The sequence below is a fragment of the Sus scrofa genome, chromosome X, assembly GCF_000003025.6.
Source record: "Sus scrofa isolate TJ Tabasco breed Duroc chromosome X, Sscrofa11.1, whole genome shotgun sequence".
In the NCBI taxonomy this organism is placed as follows: Eukaryota; Metazoa; Chordata; class Mammalia; order Artiodactyla; family Suidae; genus Sus; species Sus scrofa.
The window spans coordinates 4,539,971-4,553,921 of NC_010461.5; the positions used below are offsets into that span (position 1 = coordinate 4,539,971).

At 43.3% G+C, this 13,951-nt stretch overlaps 1 protein-coding gene across 4 annotated transcripts in view; it reads right to left on the bottom strand.

The window, feature by feature from the left end:
• PNPLA4 (patatin like phospholipase domain containing 4) overlaps positions 876 to 13,951 on the bottom strand; it is an 82,986-nt gene continuing 69,910 nt past the window's right edge. Inside the window, exons 6-7 of one of the 4 annotated variants that reach the window (XR_002340527.1) lie at positions 6,040 to 6,144; positions 876 to 4,572 (exon numbers count right to left, since the gene is read on the bottom strand). The gene's annotated coding sequence lies outside the window, so the exon portion shown is untranslated. Of the gene's footprint in view, positions 4,573 to 5,007; positions 5,529 to 6,039; positions 6,145 to 13,951 lie in introns of those variants that run through there. The other 3 variants (XR_002340526.1, XR_002340525.1, XR_002340524.1) reach the window with 3 other exon arrangements.

Consider the following 13,951-nt stretch of genomic DNA (forward strand, 5'->3'; position numbering starts at 1 on the left):
AATCAGAGAAGTGAATATTTTATGAACGATTTTGCATAATACTATCCTGGGCTGAAAACAGACTTTCAAAGCTGATGGTGTAAAATAATCATTCCATCTTGTAAAGTACCTTTCTACCTGATTTTGTCCTCTATTTACCGAAAGAACAATCTTTCAAGGTGACCTTCTGTGATTTGGAGCTAGTATGATTCATTTTATGACTTTGCTATATTTCGATACTTCCTCCCACTGCTACCAGCAGGACATACATAGTCTGAGTTGTGTGTAATGTGTGGAGTGGTAATTCACTGCCGCAGTTAATGTGCAGGTTTGTGGATTATTTTTAGTTTGGCTTTTCATTTTCACTATGGAACCAGATTCTAATGACATCAACTCCCCATTTTCAGCTAAATTCATTGTCTTCCTGTGTGTTCCGACTGCTTTTTCATGGGTTTCCCCTTTTTGTTTATATCACTTTTTCCTACATCTTTAAACTGGGGCATGTTAATTTCTATAGATTAAGAAATAAGTCTTATTATAGATTAAGGTAAAAATACATTTTCACAGACTTAATATTGGGAGAACTATCCAGTTCAGCTTCATTTTCTGAAATTTCTATTCTTCTTTCCCAATGTGGATTTAGCATTGGATAAGAACCAAATCCATTTGAAACATAAGCTCAGTGTTGGTCAAACTTCTTTACAAGTGGTTTGTATCCCACTCTATTAAAAACCCAAGCCCAGAGTTCCCGTCATGGCTCCGTGGTAATGAACCCAACTAGGATCCACGAGGATGCGGGTTTGATCCCTGGCCTCACTAAGTGGGTTAAGGATCCAGCATTGCTGTGGTTGTGTGTAGGCTGGTGGCTACAGCTCCAATTCGCCCCCTAGCCTGGGAACTTCCATATGCTGCAGGTGTAGCCCTGAAACGACAAAAGCAAAAAAACCCCGAAAAACCCAAACCCGTTGTTGTAGTTTGTTTGGGCTATTATAATAGATTACCATAGACTGCATGGCTTATAAACAACAGACATTCATTTCTCACGTTTCTGGAGACGAGGATGTCCTAGATGACACTGTTAGCAGATTCAGTGTCAGCTGAGAACCTGCTGCCTGGTTCACAGTCATCTCACTGTGTCTTTTCTCTGGGCTCTTTTATTAGGACACTAATCCCATGCATGGGAGCTCCACCCCACAACCTCATCACCTCCCAGAGGCCCCACCTCCTAATTCCAACACAGGGGGTTAGGGTTTCAACATGTGAAGTTGGGGTGTGGGGGACAGAAACATTCAGTCTGTGCCACACACATATTAATATCATAAAGCATTATGATGAAGAAATAAGAATGCCTTGGTAATATTGACTTCTTAGAGGAATACAAGCAGTGATATCCTATAAAATTTCAATATCATGTAGCTATGGGTTTTTTTTGGCTGCACCTGCAGCATATCAAAGTTCCTGGGCCAGGGTTCGAACCTGCACCACAACAGCAACCCAAGCTGCTGCAGTGACAATCCCCCATCCTTAACCCACTGCATCTAACAGAACTCCCTAGGGTTGCAAATTCTTAAAGAGGTATGCATTCTGGTTCCTAGTACTGGCATTATAAGAAAGCCCCATTTTTATATAAGCAACGTTCAAGCACCATAAGATTGTTTAGTTTGTGTTTGTACCTCACCTTTGGTGGGCAGGTGATGCCATGAAAAGATGAGGGCCTTGGGAGCCAGGCACATGTGGGCTCAGAAGCAAGCTGTCACCTGGGACTTTAAGTTGATCCCTTGTCCTTGCCACAAAGCTATTCCATCCTCTCTGGGACAGAGATAACACTTCCAAAAATATCTGTAAAGCACCTAGCAGAGAGGAAGGCAAGTTGCCCTTCAGAATAGCTGTAGGGATTGACACCCTCCCCGGGTCACATGGGAACTGCACTGACGCCTCTTCCTCGTAGCCCATGACCAATCAGCTTCAGAGATCCTGCTCGTTGATCTGGAGTGGAGTCTGGAGCGGCTTTAAGACAGAAGCTTAGACTGGGCAGCAGGGTGTGTGATAAAAGATGATGCTGAGAATCCAGTAAGGTTGAGGTCATGGAGAGCCCTAAGGTCGTATTCACTTAAAGGTGGGCTATCCCCTAAAGGGTGCGATCATCGAACATGTCCTTCCCTTTGTCTGGACATCTCTTGCATCTTCACTCAACCTCCCTCTTCTCGCTGCATTGTCACATGTCTTATACCAGTGCCCACATCATATCTTCAGGAAACATCCCTTTCCCCAGGATGGAACCCCTTTTATCTTTCTCTGAGGCTCTTCACTAGTCCTTTTTGAATTCCTGGTTCACCTCAGATGTGATGTTCTCCAGAAACCTTCACCAGCACCTGTACTTGACTTCTGGGCCTCTGAGTAAATTTTCATGGACTTAAATTCAGACTCACATCACACGACCCTGCAATGGCTCTTAAAAAAATGTCTCTTCCTCCCACAGATTTGGCATCCCCAACAGGAATGGCTTCACCCCACTCCCCAGCCTTTTGCCGCTTCTCCATCACTGTCTCTGGTTAATCCCACTCCCGTCCCCTGTCCAAGACCTTGGACTTTGCTTTGACAAAGTCACCCTCCTCCCTGAACACTCAAATACCATTCCTCACAGCAACACGCCCCAACACATACCAACCAAATGACACAAGAATGTGAAAAATATAAAGGACACGGGGCTGTTCTGGACACGCCTCAAATGAGCTGTGTCTACACCTTAGTTTATTGTTGTTTTGGCTACTGTTTACAACTTACTTTATCATTGTTTCTGCTCCTGCTGCCTAGAATTTACTTCCTTTCTCTTCCATTTCCTTTTTCGTGAATTTTCTGGTTTTCCCTAAAGATTATTTAATCACAGATACTGTAGCACTTAATTAATTTCCGTTGAGTATGGTCTCAAAATACCTAACACGTCAATGCAGGGTCTCCTGTTTTCCATCAGTGACTTCCTTGGCATATATTGAATTATTTGCCCACAGAGCAGGAAATATACACAGCCTCATTAATCTCTACTCAGTGTGACCCACAGCCCCCCTCCTCCCAGACCTCAGTGTGAAACTTAGTGAGTATCCAGCTTCATATATTATTTAGAGAGGACCACTGATCTATACAATTTTCCCGAGGTCAGAAGTCTGATGATTCATTGGCTCCACGTTCAGTTTGACTACAGCAAGAGTTTGCAACATGACTGTTTCCCAATGCCTGAGCCTGTTGGAGTAGGTTTCTCTGGTTTAGCCAAACACGCATGCCCTGTAGGCACAATAAATTGAAATCCATGTAACTGTTTGGCAAATAAATTCTCTAAGTATAAGGTAACAGCTGAACGTAAATCCCAACAACTATGTAGGGGAGAAAACTTATCCAGAATCAGAACTTATTTCATCACCAAGGCTTAGATGAAGACATGGATATTTCTAGACCTTTTGACAAGAGAGATGGACAAAGAAATAGGATATGTCCAGATCTATGTCCCACTTTTTTTTTTTTTTCCCCACTGTACAGCAAGGGGGTCAGGTTATCCTTACAGGTATACATTATAATTACATTTTTCCCCCCACCCTTTGTTCTGTTGCAGCATGAGTATCTAGACAAAGTTCTCAGTGCTATTCAGCAGGATCTCCTTGTAAATCTATTCTAAGTTGTGTCTGATAAGCCCAAGCTCCCGATCCCTCCCACTCCCTCCCCCTCCCATCAGGCAGCCACAAGTCTCTTCTCCAAGTCCATGATTTTCTTTTCTGAGGAGATGTTCATTTGTGCTGGATATTAGATTCCAGTTATAAGTGATATCATATGGTATTTGTCTTTGTCTTTCTGGCTCATTTCACTCAGGGTGAGATTCTCTAGTTCCATCCACGTTGCTGCAAATGGCATGATGTCATTCTTTTTTATGGCTGAGTAGTATTCCATTGTGTATATATACCACATCTTCCGAATCCAGTCATCTGTGGATGGACAGTTGGGTTGTTTCCATGTCCTGGCTATTGTGAATAGTGCTGCAATGAACACGTGCGGGTGCATGTGTCTCTTTTAAGTAGAGTTTTGTCCGGATAGATGCCCAAGAGTGGGATTGCGGGGTCATATGGAAGTTCTATGTATAGCTTTCTAAGGTATCTCCAAACTGTTCTCCATAGTGGCTGTACCAGTTGACATTCCCACCAGCAGTGCAGGAGGGTTCCCTTTTCTCCACAGCTCCTCCAGCACTTGTTATCTGTGGACTTATGAATGAGGGCCATTCTGACTGGTGCGAGGTGGTAGCTCATGGTAGTTTTGATCAGCATTTCCCACTGTTTGAACGGAACAAGTGCCCATTCCTTACTCCAACGTCCACAGGAAACTTCTCCTATTGCCTTCTTGGGCTTGCCTTCAAATACTGACATGAGCTCAACCCACTTCTTACAATTATCTGAATACTCAAGTCTTGGCTCGTTCTCCATTTTTTGATGTTTGCAAATTTAAAAATAAATAAAGTAGTGCCGAAAATAAATGCCACCCTCTTTACACACGTGGAAAAGGAAAGGTTCGTGGCAGTCTGAAAAATCCATTTTCTTTTTTTCACCAGGGACACTGAGAAAAAGAAAGCAGGTTGATCAGGGCAACTCTCCCTGTGAGCCTGTCAATGTTAGACCTCTTAGCAAACACTGAAATGCTAGGTCTTCATGGGAGAGTCCATATCCGTCCACTTTTAGCTGAATGTAACTGGCCTACTTAGTATTGTTGATGAGTTTAGAGATGTGGCCCCCCATAAGATGTTACATAAGTGATGCAAATATCTGAGAATGAAAGGAGATGTTTCATGCAAGTAAACAAGGAAGTCCCTTCTGTCCAGCTATCACTTAGAGACTTTAGATATTCAATCAGGGTCAGAGGGTGTCACATGAAACAAGAAAGGATTCTAGAAGTGTTGATGATTCCAGACCTGCTTTGCCTGTAGAGAATTCTAAGTAAAGTGTGATACGAGGGAAGGTTTCAGAGTGAATCTCCTTTGATAATCCAATGCATCTTATCTTTTTACTGAGTTTATACACACAAATATGTCATCTTTAAATATTTCATACCATAATGTTCACTTAGCTTTGTCATAGTTTCTTGGAAGGCTGACTGCAGTGTTGAAGGGTCAGCTCAGGGCCAACATGGGCCTCATGGGACAGACGATTCGAGCGTGAGACGGCGAGGATGAGATGTCAGGGGAAGGTGATGATACGAGAAGGATGGGCAGAGCTGGCGTTCTCTATTCCGTGTGTCTCTCTGCCTGCTGGCCGGGTTGGAGTCTACAGGGGAGAATATGGAATGGGCAGTCCCATTGGAATGTGCCGACCACCCCCCAGGACTGCAGTGGTGGTGTTCTCAAGAGGGTTGTGGAGGACGCAGGGGTCGTGTGTCCTTGGAAAATGAAGGCTGTATGGAGACCTTCATGAAACCATGGATGAAAGGCTACGAAGGCAAGAAAGTGCCCCCACACCTTTCCTGAGTCTTTGTCCGAGTGGAGTTGGAGTCTTGGTCTGAGTTGAGTAGAGTTGACCCTAAGATGGAGAAGATGGGAAGGGAAACGAGATTCTTTTCTTGTCCCTTTTCCTGTGTGTGTGTGTGTGTGAGAGAGAGAGAGAGAGAGAGAGAGAGAGAGATTATGGAATGATGAAGGGATGAGGACATCAGATTTTGGCTGATGAGGTTAGCATGAGTAGTTCCTTCTTCCTCAGAGCCACATAAGCCATTTATGACAACATGGGTGACGCGTGAGGGCGTTAGGCTAAGTGAATGAAATCAGAGCGATATGCCGTATGTGGAATCTTACAAAGCAGAGCGCACAGAGATAGAGACGAGAGCAGTGGTTGCTAGGTCTTTGGGGATTGGGGAAACGGAGAGCTGAGTGTCAAAGGGTACAGATTTCCAGGTATAAGATGTGGAAGTTCTGGGGTCTCATGTTCAGAACAGTACCTATAGTTATATTCTGTAGCATATACTTGAAAATATACATATACATAAAAAGGAAGTGGCCGTTATGTGAGGTGACAGGGTATTAACAAACTGTACCTTGGTGCCCATTCCTCTCTTCAGATGTGTCTCAAATCATCACATTATATGTCATCCAATCATCACTTCGACATTATGTTGTGTGTCCGTCATGTCTCCGTAAGGCTAGAAAAAAGGTTGAGATGCATGTCAGGCATCCAGGCAGAATGAAGGGAGAGTGGAAGGCATCAATCTAGCATTCAGGGTAGAGACACAACCTGACCACGGAAATACTGTCAGCAGAGAGGTGGAGTTTCAAGCCATCAGGCTCCATGAGATCCTGGAAGGAGTACATGTAGACAACACAATTGAAACATCCAAAGACGAGGCCTGGACCATCCATCACAACCTTTCAAGGCTGTGAAGGCAGGAAAGCAAAGGAGCCTGGGAAGAAACACCGGGTGATGCAGGGAAGACAGAGGCAGAGGGTGAGGTACCAAGGTATGCACTGGGGAAAGGGCCTGTTGTGTCAAATGATGCTGGTAGGTCTGGTCCACGGAGGGCTGACCTTGGCATTGCCTCCGGCAGCAGTACGGGTGTGAAAACATCCTGGCTTAAGAGCAAAATGGAAAAGAGACATTGGAAGGTGACAAATCACATCATCTTTTCCCCAAGGTGTTTTCATGGCCAGGGAAAAAGAAAATGGGAATAGAAAGAGATTTATGTTTTCCCCTTTTTTGAGCAAGTAAGGCTGGGACAGTCTAATCTACTTCGGAATGGAGGGATCCATTTCCCCATGGCTGTCTGATCAGGAGCGTGGAAGGGAGAATTTGGCGGGTGATAGAGAAGTCCGTTCTCTTGAGGAAGTGGGCCCGTTTTCATGAGATGGGAGCATGAATCGTCTGAGCCCCCAGAGGGACGGCGGATGGACAGAGAGCAAGGATGGGGAGGAGGAAGCCCTGGCCACGAGCGGTGGGAGGAGAAAGCAGGAGCCTTGCGATCCCTGTCCTTCAGAGTGTGGCATGCAGGCCACCAGCATCGGCATCCCCCGGGCATTATTCTGTTATCACCAAGCGCTCCTGCAGTGACCAAAGCAGAATCTGCACTTTATGTCTAGATGATGGCTAAGTCCCTTGTTCTTAGATGTGTGTGCTGAATTCAACAAGGAAGATGTTTCAAATCTGGATGCCCAGGCCACATTCAAGACTACTTCCATGGGGATGTTTTGGTGGTGTGACCTCAGCATCAATATTCTTCACAACTTCCTAGGTGACTCTAGCATGGAAACCTTCTCTCTCTCTCTTTTTTTTTTTTTTTTTTTTTTGGCTTTTTAGGGTCACACCCATGGTGCATGGAAGTTCCCAGGCCAGGGGTCAAATCGGAGCTGCAGCTGCCTGCCGACATTATAGCCACAGCAACGCAGGATCGGAGCCACATCTGAGAACTACACTGCAGCCCACCACAACACTGTATCTTTAACCCACTGAGCAGGGCCAGGGATCGAACCTGTATCCTTATGGATACTAGTCAGGTTCTTGACTGCTGAGCCACAAGGGGAACTCCCTCAATTTTGATGACTCAGAGTATGCAGGCAAGCAAATTAACTCAGGAACCCCCCCTGGAAGTTAATGACCCAGTGTTTAAACAGACCATCCTATAGGACTGTTTTGTCCAGCAGGATACTGCTGCCTGAGTGCAGGTGTAGGATAGACAGTGAGGTGGCTGAAAAAGATTGGGGTTTTGACAAGGAACACAGGACAGGAGGTGAGTTTCGGCTTACTACCCTGCCTGCTCTCTCCCTTTCCAACTGGAACAGCTACATTTGCGCTGTTCTGCCTCTTAGCGTTCTGAAAAACATTCAAACACGAGTTTTAGAGAGTTGCATGTACTCTTTGAACTATGGTTTTTCCTCTATATGCATCAGATTTTTCCCATCTCAGTTCTGCAAACATGTGATAATACAATGGATCCCCCATCCTGTGTGTGCCCATGTATGCACGGGATTCATTTTATTTTATTGTTCGAGCTTGAATAAACTAAAAAAAAAAAGAACATCAGGATATGTGTGTGATCCCAGAGGCTTGACCAGCAGGTCCCCTTTTTTTTGGTCTTTATTTCCCTTGTTTTTCTTTTATTGATTTATACAGACTTCCAACTTTCTCTAATATTTTTAACTCTATTTTGGCAATTCCTATTTTCAGGTATATTCTCCTCTTTTCTAAAAATTTCTACTTTATATGTTTTTAGGAAATTTTCTAGAAATTTCCAGTTTATATAATCTTCAATCTCTGTCTGCATCTTCCTTCCTTCCTTTCTTCCTTCCTTCCTCTCTCTCTCTTTCCTTCCTTCTTTCTTTCCTCCCCTCCTTCCCTCTCCTTTTTTTCTCTCTCTTTCTTTTAATGGCTATGATGATGTACCCATAGCATATGGAAATTGCTAGTCCAGGGATCAAATACAAGCTGCAGCTTCATCCTGTACCAACACTGGATCCTGGACCCAAAGCACCATAGTGAGAACTCCTGTATTTAGTCTATCTTTCTTTCTTTCTTTTGCTTTTTAGGGCCGCACTCGCAGCATATGGAAATTCCCAGGCTAGGGGTTGAATGGGAGCTATAGCTGGCAGTATACACCACAGTCACAGCAGTGCAGGATCTGAGCTGCTTCTGCAACCTACACCACAGCTTATGGCAACGCCGGATCCTTAACCCTCTGAGCAAGGCCAGGGATGGAACCTACGTCCTCATGGATGCTAGTCAGATTTGTTGACCGCTGCGCCATGACGGGAACTCCTGTATTCAGTTTCTGATGTCTCATTTTGTTGATTTCCTTTACTGCCTTTTCCCTGCCTTTTCATTGAATATCATAGAGTCTTATCTATTTCATTGTTTGATTCAAAGACAAATTTCCTGGGCTTATTTATAATTATTTGGTTTTCTTTTTATTTTTTTTATGAAAGTAAAAATATACATGTAACATGTTTCTAGTTAGACATGTTTGCATGAGACAACTGAGTCTGTACATATGGGAACAGTGAGGGAGAAACAAGTATTAGAGACAAGCTGTGTGACATCTGATAGGTCTCTGCAAAAATGCTTCTTATGCGAGTTCCCTTATGGCCTGGTGGGTTAGGAACCCCACTAGCATCCATGAGGATACGGGTTCAATCCCTGGCCTTGCTCAATGGATTAAGAATCCAGCGTTGCCAGGAGTTGTGGTGTAGGTCACAGACGTGGCTTGGATCCCACATTGCTGTGGCTGTTGCTTAGGCCGGCACCTGCAGCTCAGATTCAACCCCTAGCCTGGGCACTTCCATGTGCTGTGGGTGCAGCCCTAAAAAGGAAAAAAAAAAAAAGTTTTCTTATGCTTTCAATGTGTAGATGCCATCTACCTTTGGGTATTTAAATTGGCCTCATAGTATAGTCTTGCTTTAAAAATCGTTATTGACGTATAGTTGATTTATACTGTTGTGCTAATTTCCTTCTGTACAGCAAAGCCATTCAGTATATACATATGTATATACAGTCTTTTACGTGTTCTTTTCTCTTATGGTTTATCACAGGATACTGAATATAGTTCCTTAGGAATATAGGAGGAACTTTTCCATCGTATATATACTAATTTGCTTCTACTAACCCCAAATTCCCAGTCCATCCCACTCCATCCCACTCCCTTCTCCTTGGCAACCATAAGTCTGTTCTCGAGGAGTCTGTTTCTGTTCTGTAGGTAGGTTCATCTGTGCCTTATTTTATTTTATTTTTATTTTTTAATTTTTTTTGTCTTTTTGCTATTTCTTTGGGCCGCTCCCGCGGCATATGGAGGTTCCCAGGCTAGGGGTTGAATCGGAGCTGTAGCCACCGGCCTACGCCAGAGCCACAGCAACTCGGATCCGAGCCGCGTCTGCAACCTACACCACAGCTCACGGCAACGCCGGATCGTTAACCCACTGAGCAAGGGCAGGGACCGAACCCGCAACCTCATGGTTCCTAGTCGGATTCGTTAACCACTGTGCCACGATGGGAACTCCTGTGCCTTATTTTAGGTTCCACGTAGACGTGATATCATAGGGTATTTGTCTTTCTCTGACTTCACTTCACTTAGAATTGCAACTGACAGGACTAACCCAGCCAGAACCCAGAATGGGACTTGAACCCACGTGCCAGGACTCGAACCCAGCCTAAAGCTGACTGGGACTTAAACCCATGGTTTTAAATTAGACTCACTCACCCTGTGTCTGGATTTACTGAGGTTCAGGTTCTTCATGCCTCTGCAAAGAAGGGATTCATTGAGAGACAAAGTGATAGGCAAGAAATAGACGTATTAAGATAGGACGCTTGTGAGAGATGCAAGCAGGCATGGAGGCTCTGCCCCGAGGATCTGGTGGGCTCCAGTTTTATCCTCCAAGGGGAGTGGGGGTGGGAAAAGCTGCCTCTTCCTTGCTGGGATGAGTAGCTCCTCCTTAGTATTTGGTAAGGTGTGTATTCACATGAGCAGAAGGGCAGTCCTCAAACTCCTGCCCTTGGTCTGAATCTGCAGGCAAGCCTCATCCCATCCCCCACCCAGTGACCGGAGGCAATTCTCGCACGTCCACTAGCCCATCGAGCCTGCCTTGTGCTGATGGCTTTCTTGAGCAATTATTAAGTTACAGTGATCTCCCAGGGTCCCCTAGGTTTCCCTCTCCATCTATGGTCCCCTATTGGGACTTCTACAATGACCTGTGCCTAGTCCATTCCTATCAGTATGAGAATCTCTAGTTGCATCCATGTTGCTGCAAATGGATAGTAAATGGTATTTGTCTTTCTCTTTCTGACTTCATTAGTATGAGGGTCTCTAGTTCCATCCATGTTGCTGCAAATGGCATTATTTTGTTCTTTTTTATGGCTGAGTAGTATTCCATTGTGTATATATACCACATCTTCTTAATCCATTCATCTCTCAATGGACATTTAGGTTGTTTCCATTTCTTGGCTATTGTGAATAGTGCTGCAGTGAACATAGGGGTGAGTGTGTCTTTCTGAATGATAGCTTCCTCTGGATATATGCCCCCAGAAGTGGGATTGCTGGCTCATTTGACAACTCTCTTTTCAGTTTTCTGAGGAATCTCCATACTGTTTTCCATAGTGGTTGTACCAGTTTACATTCTCACCAACAGTGTAGGAGGGTTCCCTTTTCTCCATACCCTCTCCAGCATTTGTTACTTGTTGACTTAATGATGGCCATTCCAACCAGCGTGAGGTGTCACCTCATTGTAGTTTTGACTTGCATTTCTCTAATAATTAGTGATATTTAGCATCTTTTCATGTGTATACTGGCCATCTGTATATCTTCTTTGGGAAAAAAAGTCTATTTAGGTCTTCTGCCCCTCCCTTTTTCTGAGTTTTATGAATTTCTTGCATATTTTGGTGATAAGGCCCCTGTCTGGGGCATCATTTGCAACTATTTTCTCCCATTCTTTAAGTCGTCTTTTTGTTTCATTTATGATTTCCTTTGCTGTGCAAAAGTGTTTTTGGGTTTTTTTGTTTGTTTGTTTGTTTTTGCGTTTCCTTTCCTGTCCAAAGGGTTTTGAGTTACATTGGTTTATTTTTGTTTTTACTATCATTATTCTAGGAGGTGGATAAAATGAAATGTTGCTGTGATTTACATCAAAGAGCATTCTGCCTATGATTTCCTCTAGGAGTTTTATAGCATCTGGACTTATATTTTTAGGTCTTTAATCCATTTTTTTGTGTTAAAGAATGTTCTAATTTCATTCTTTTACATATAGCTGTCCAATTTTCCCAGAACTACTTATTGAAGAGACTTTCTTTGTTCCACTGTATGTTCTTACCTCCTTTGTCATAGATTAGCTGGCCACGGTTGCTTGGGTTTATTTCTGGGTTTTCTATCCTGTTCCACTGATTTTTTTTTTCTCTTTTTGTGTCAGTACCATTCTGTTTTGATGACTGTAGCTTTGTGATATAGTCTGAAGATGAAGCCTGATTTCTCCAGTTCCATTTCTCTTTTTCAATATTGCTTTGGCTATTTGGGGGTGTTTTATGTTTCCCTACAAATTTTAAAGTATTTTGTTCTAGTTGTGTGAAGAATGTCATTGGTAATTTCATAAGGATTGCATTGAATCTGTAGATTGTCTTGGGTAGTATAGTCATTTTGTCGACATCGATTATTTCAATTGAAGAGCATGGTATTCTCTCCATCCATTGGTGTCATCTTTGATTTCTTTCATCAACATCTTATAGTTTTCAGAGTCTTTTTGGTTTTTTTTTTTTTTTTTTTTTTGTCTTTTTGCCTTTTCTAGCGCCACTCCTGCAGCATTTGGAGGTTGCCAGGCTAGGGGTCTAATCAGAGCTGTAGCCACCGGCCTACACGAGAGCCACAGCAACACCAGATCCGAGCTGCGTCTGTGACCTACACCACAGCGCATGGAAATGCCAGATAGTTAACCCACTGAGCAAGGTCAGGGATTGAACCCACAACCTCATGGTTCCTAGTCAGATTCATTAACCACTGCGACACGATGGGAACTCCGAGGTCTTTTGGTTCTTTAGGGAGGTTGATTCCTAGGTTTTTTATTGTTTGTGATGTGATGGTCAATGGGATACTTTCCCTAATTTCTCTTTCTGTCCTTCATTGTTGTATATCAAAATGCAGTCAATTTCTATGTATTAATTTTGTTTCCTGTAATTTTACCAACTTCACCGATAAACTCTAACAGCTTTCTCGTAGTATGTTTAGGATTTTCTAGGTATGGTATCATGTCCTCTGCTAACCATAATAGTTTCACTTCGTTTCCAATTTGGATTCCTTTTCTTTTTCTTCTCTGATTGCCATGGCTAGGACTCCCAAAACTATGTTGAATAAGAGTGGTGAAAGTGGACATCCTTGTCTATTGATGAAACACTTTAAATATCTCATGTTAATACAGTACTTACAACTGACAGGATCTTTCAACATACCACGCTCATTTAGACCTCCCCACCCCCCATGAGAAGGTTGAGAGACAAAGAAGATAAGAGAGTCTGATAAAGGGCAGACTTGTCTTTGCATCTTCATAGCAGTCATTGTTTATATGTTTTGACTCTGTTTCCAGAGCCCTTTCTCCTTTTCTATAATTATGGAAACAGAGTGGATCTACCTCACAATGTCTCCTGTGAAATCCGTCCTGCTGGGCACCCTTACCCACATACATGAGAAGTAAATGTACAACACTGCAAATTTACTTTTCTGTTCTTCAACTGCCCCGTCTACAAAGTCTTAATAATGAAACAGTCGCTAAGCCACGGCGTGCTGTGAGAATTAAGTCAATTAACACCTGCAATCCTCCCAGAAACCGGCTTCCAAGCACACAGCAGACACCTGCTATTATTACTGCTGCTGATAGCATATTATTACCATTGAAAAGCACATATTTTCCTTGGGGGAACCAATTGTTCACTTGTGAGGCATCTTCAATCTGTAATAAAACCTTTTGTTGGCTCCCCATTGCAGCAGGGAGCTATCTGGATTTTCAAGCAGTGAGGAAAGTCCAGTTAACCTGCCTGCACCCACCCACAGGCTCCTAGGCTTTCCTGCATCAGCACTGCGCACATGCACATGCGCGCGCGCACACACACACACACACACACACACACACACACACACACACACACACTCTCTGGTATGCTCTGTGGAGGCAGAGATAGTCACAATTCTCCCTCAGGGATGATGGGGCCATTGTGATGATAAGTGGTTTCTCCTCAGTAAACAGGAATTAGTGTCAATGGTTGTTTTTACAAGCATCACTTTTCATACATTAGCTTGCTTCAATCTTTATTATTATAAACAAATGGTTTCTAAATTCCTCAGTAGGCATTTTGAGTATTTATCTGACAATCTTTGCACGTTCTGGAAGTCCAGTTGGTGAATAAATGGCTTCAAAGGCTTTGAAATAAATAACCTTTCTGAAACTTCAGTAATTGATATGATAAACAATCCCTGACCTTATAATACCATACTTTGA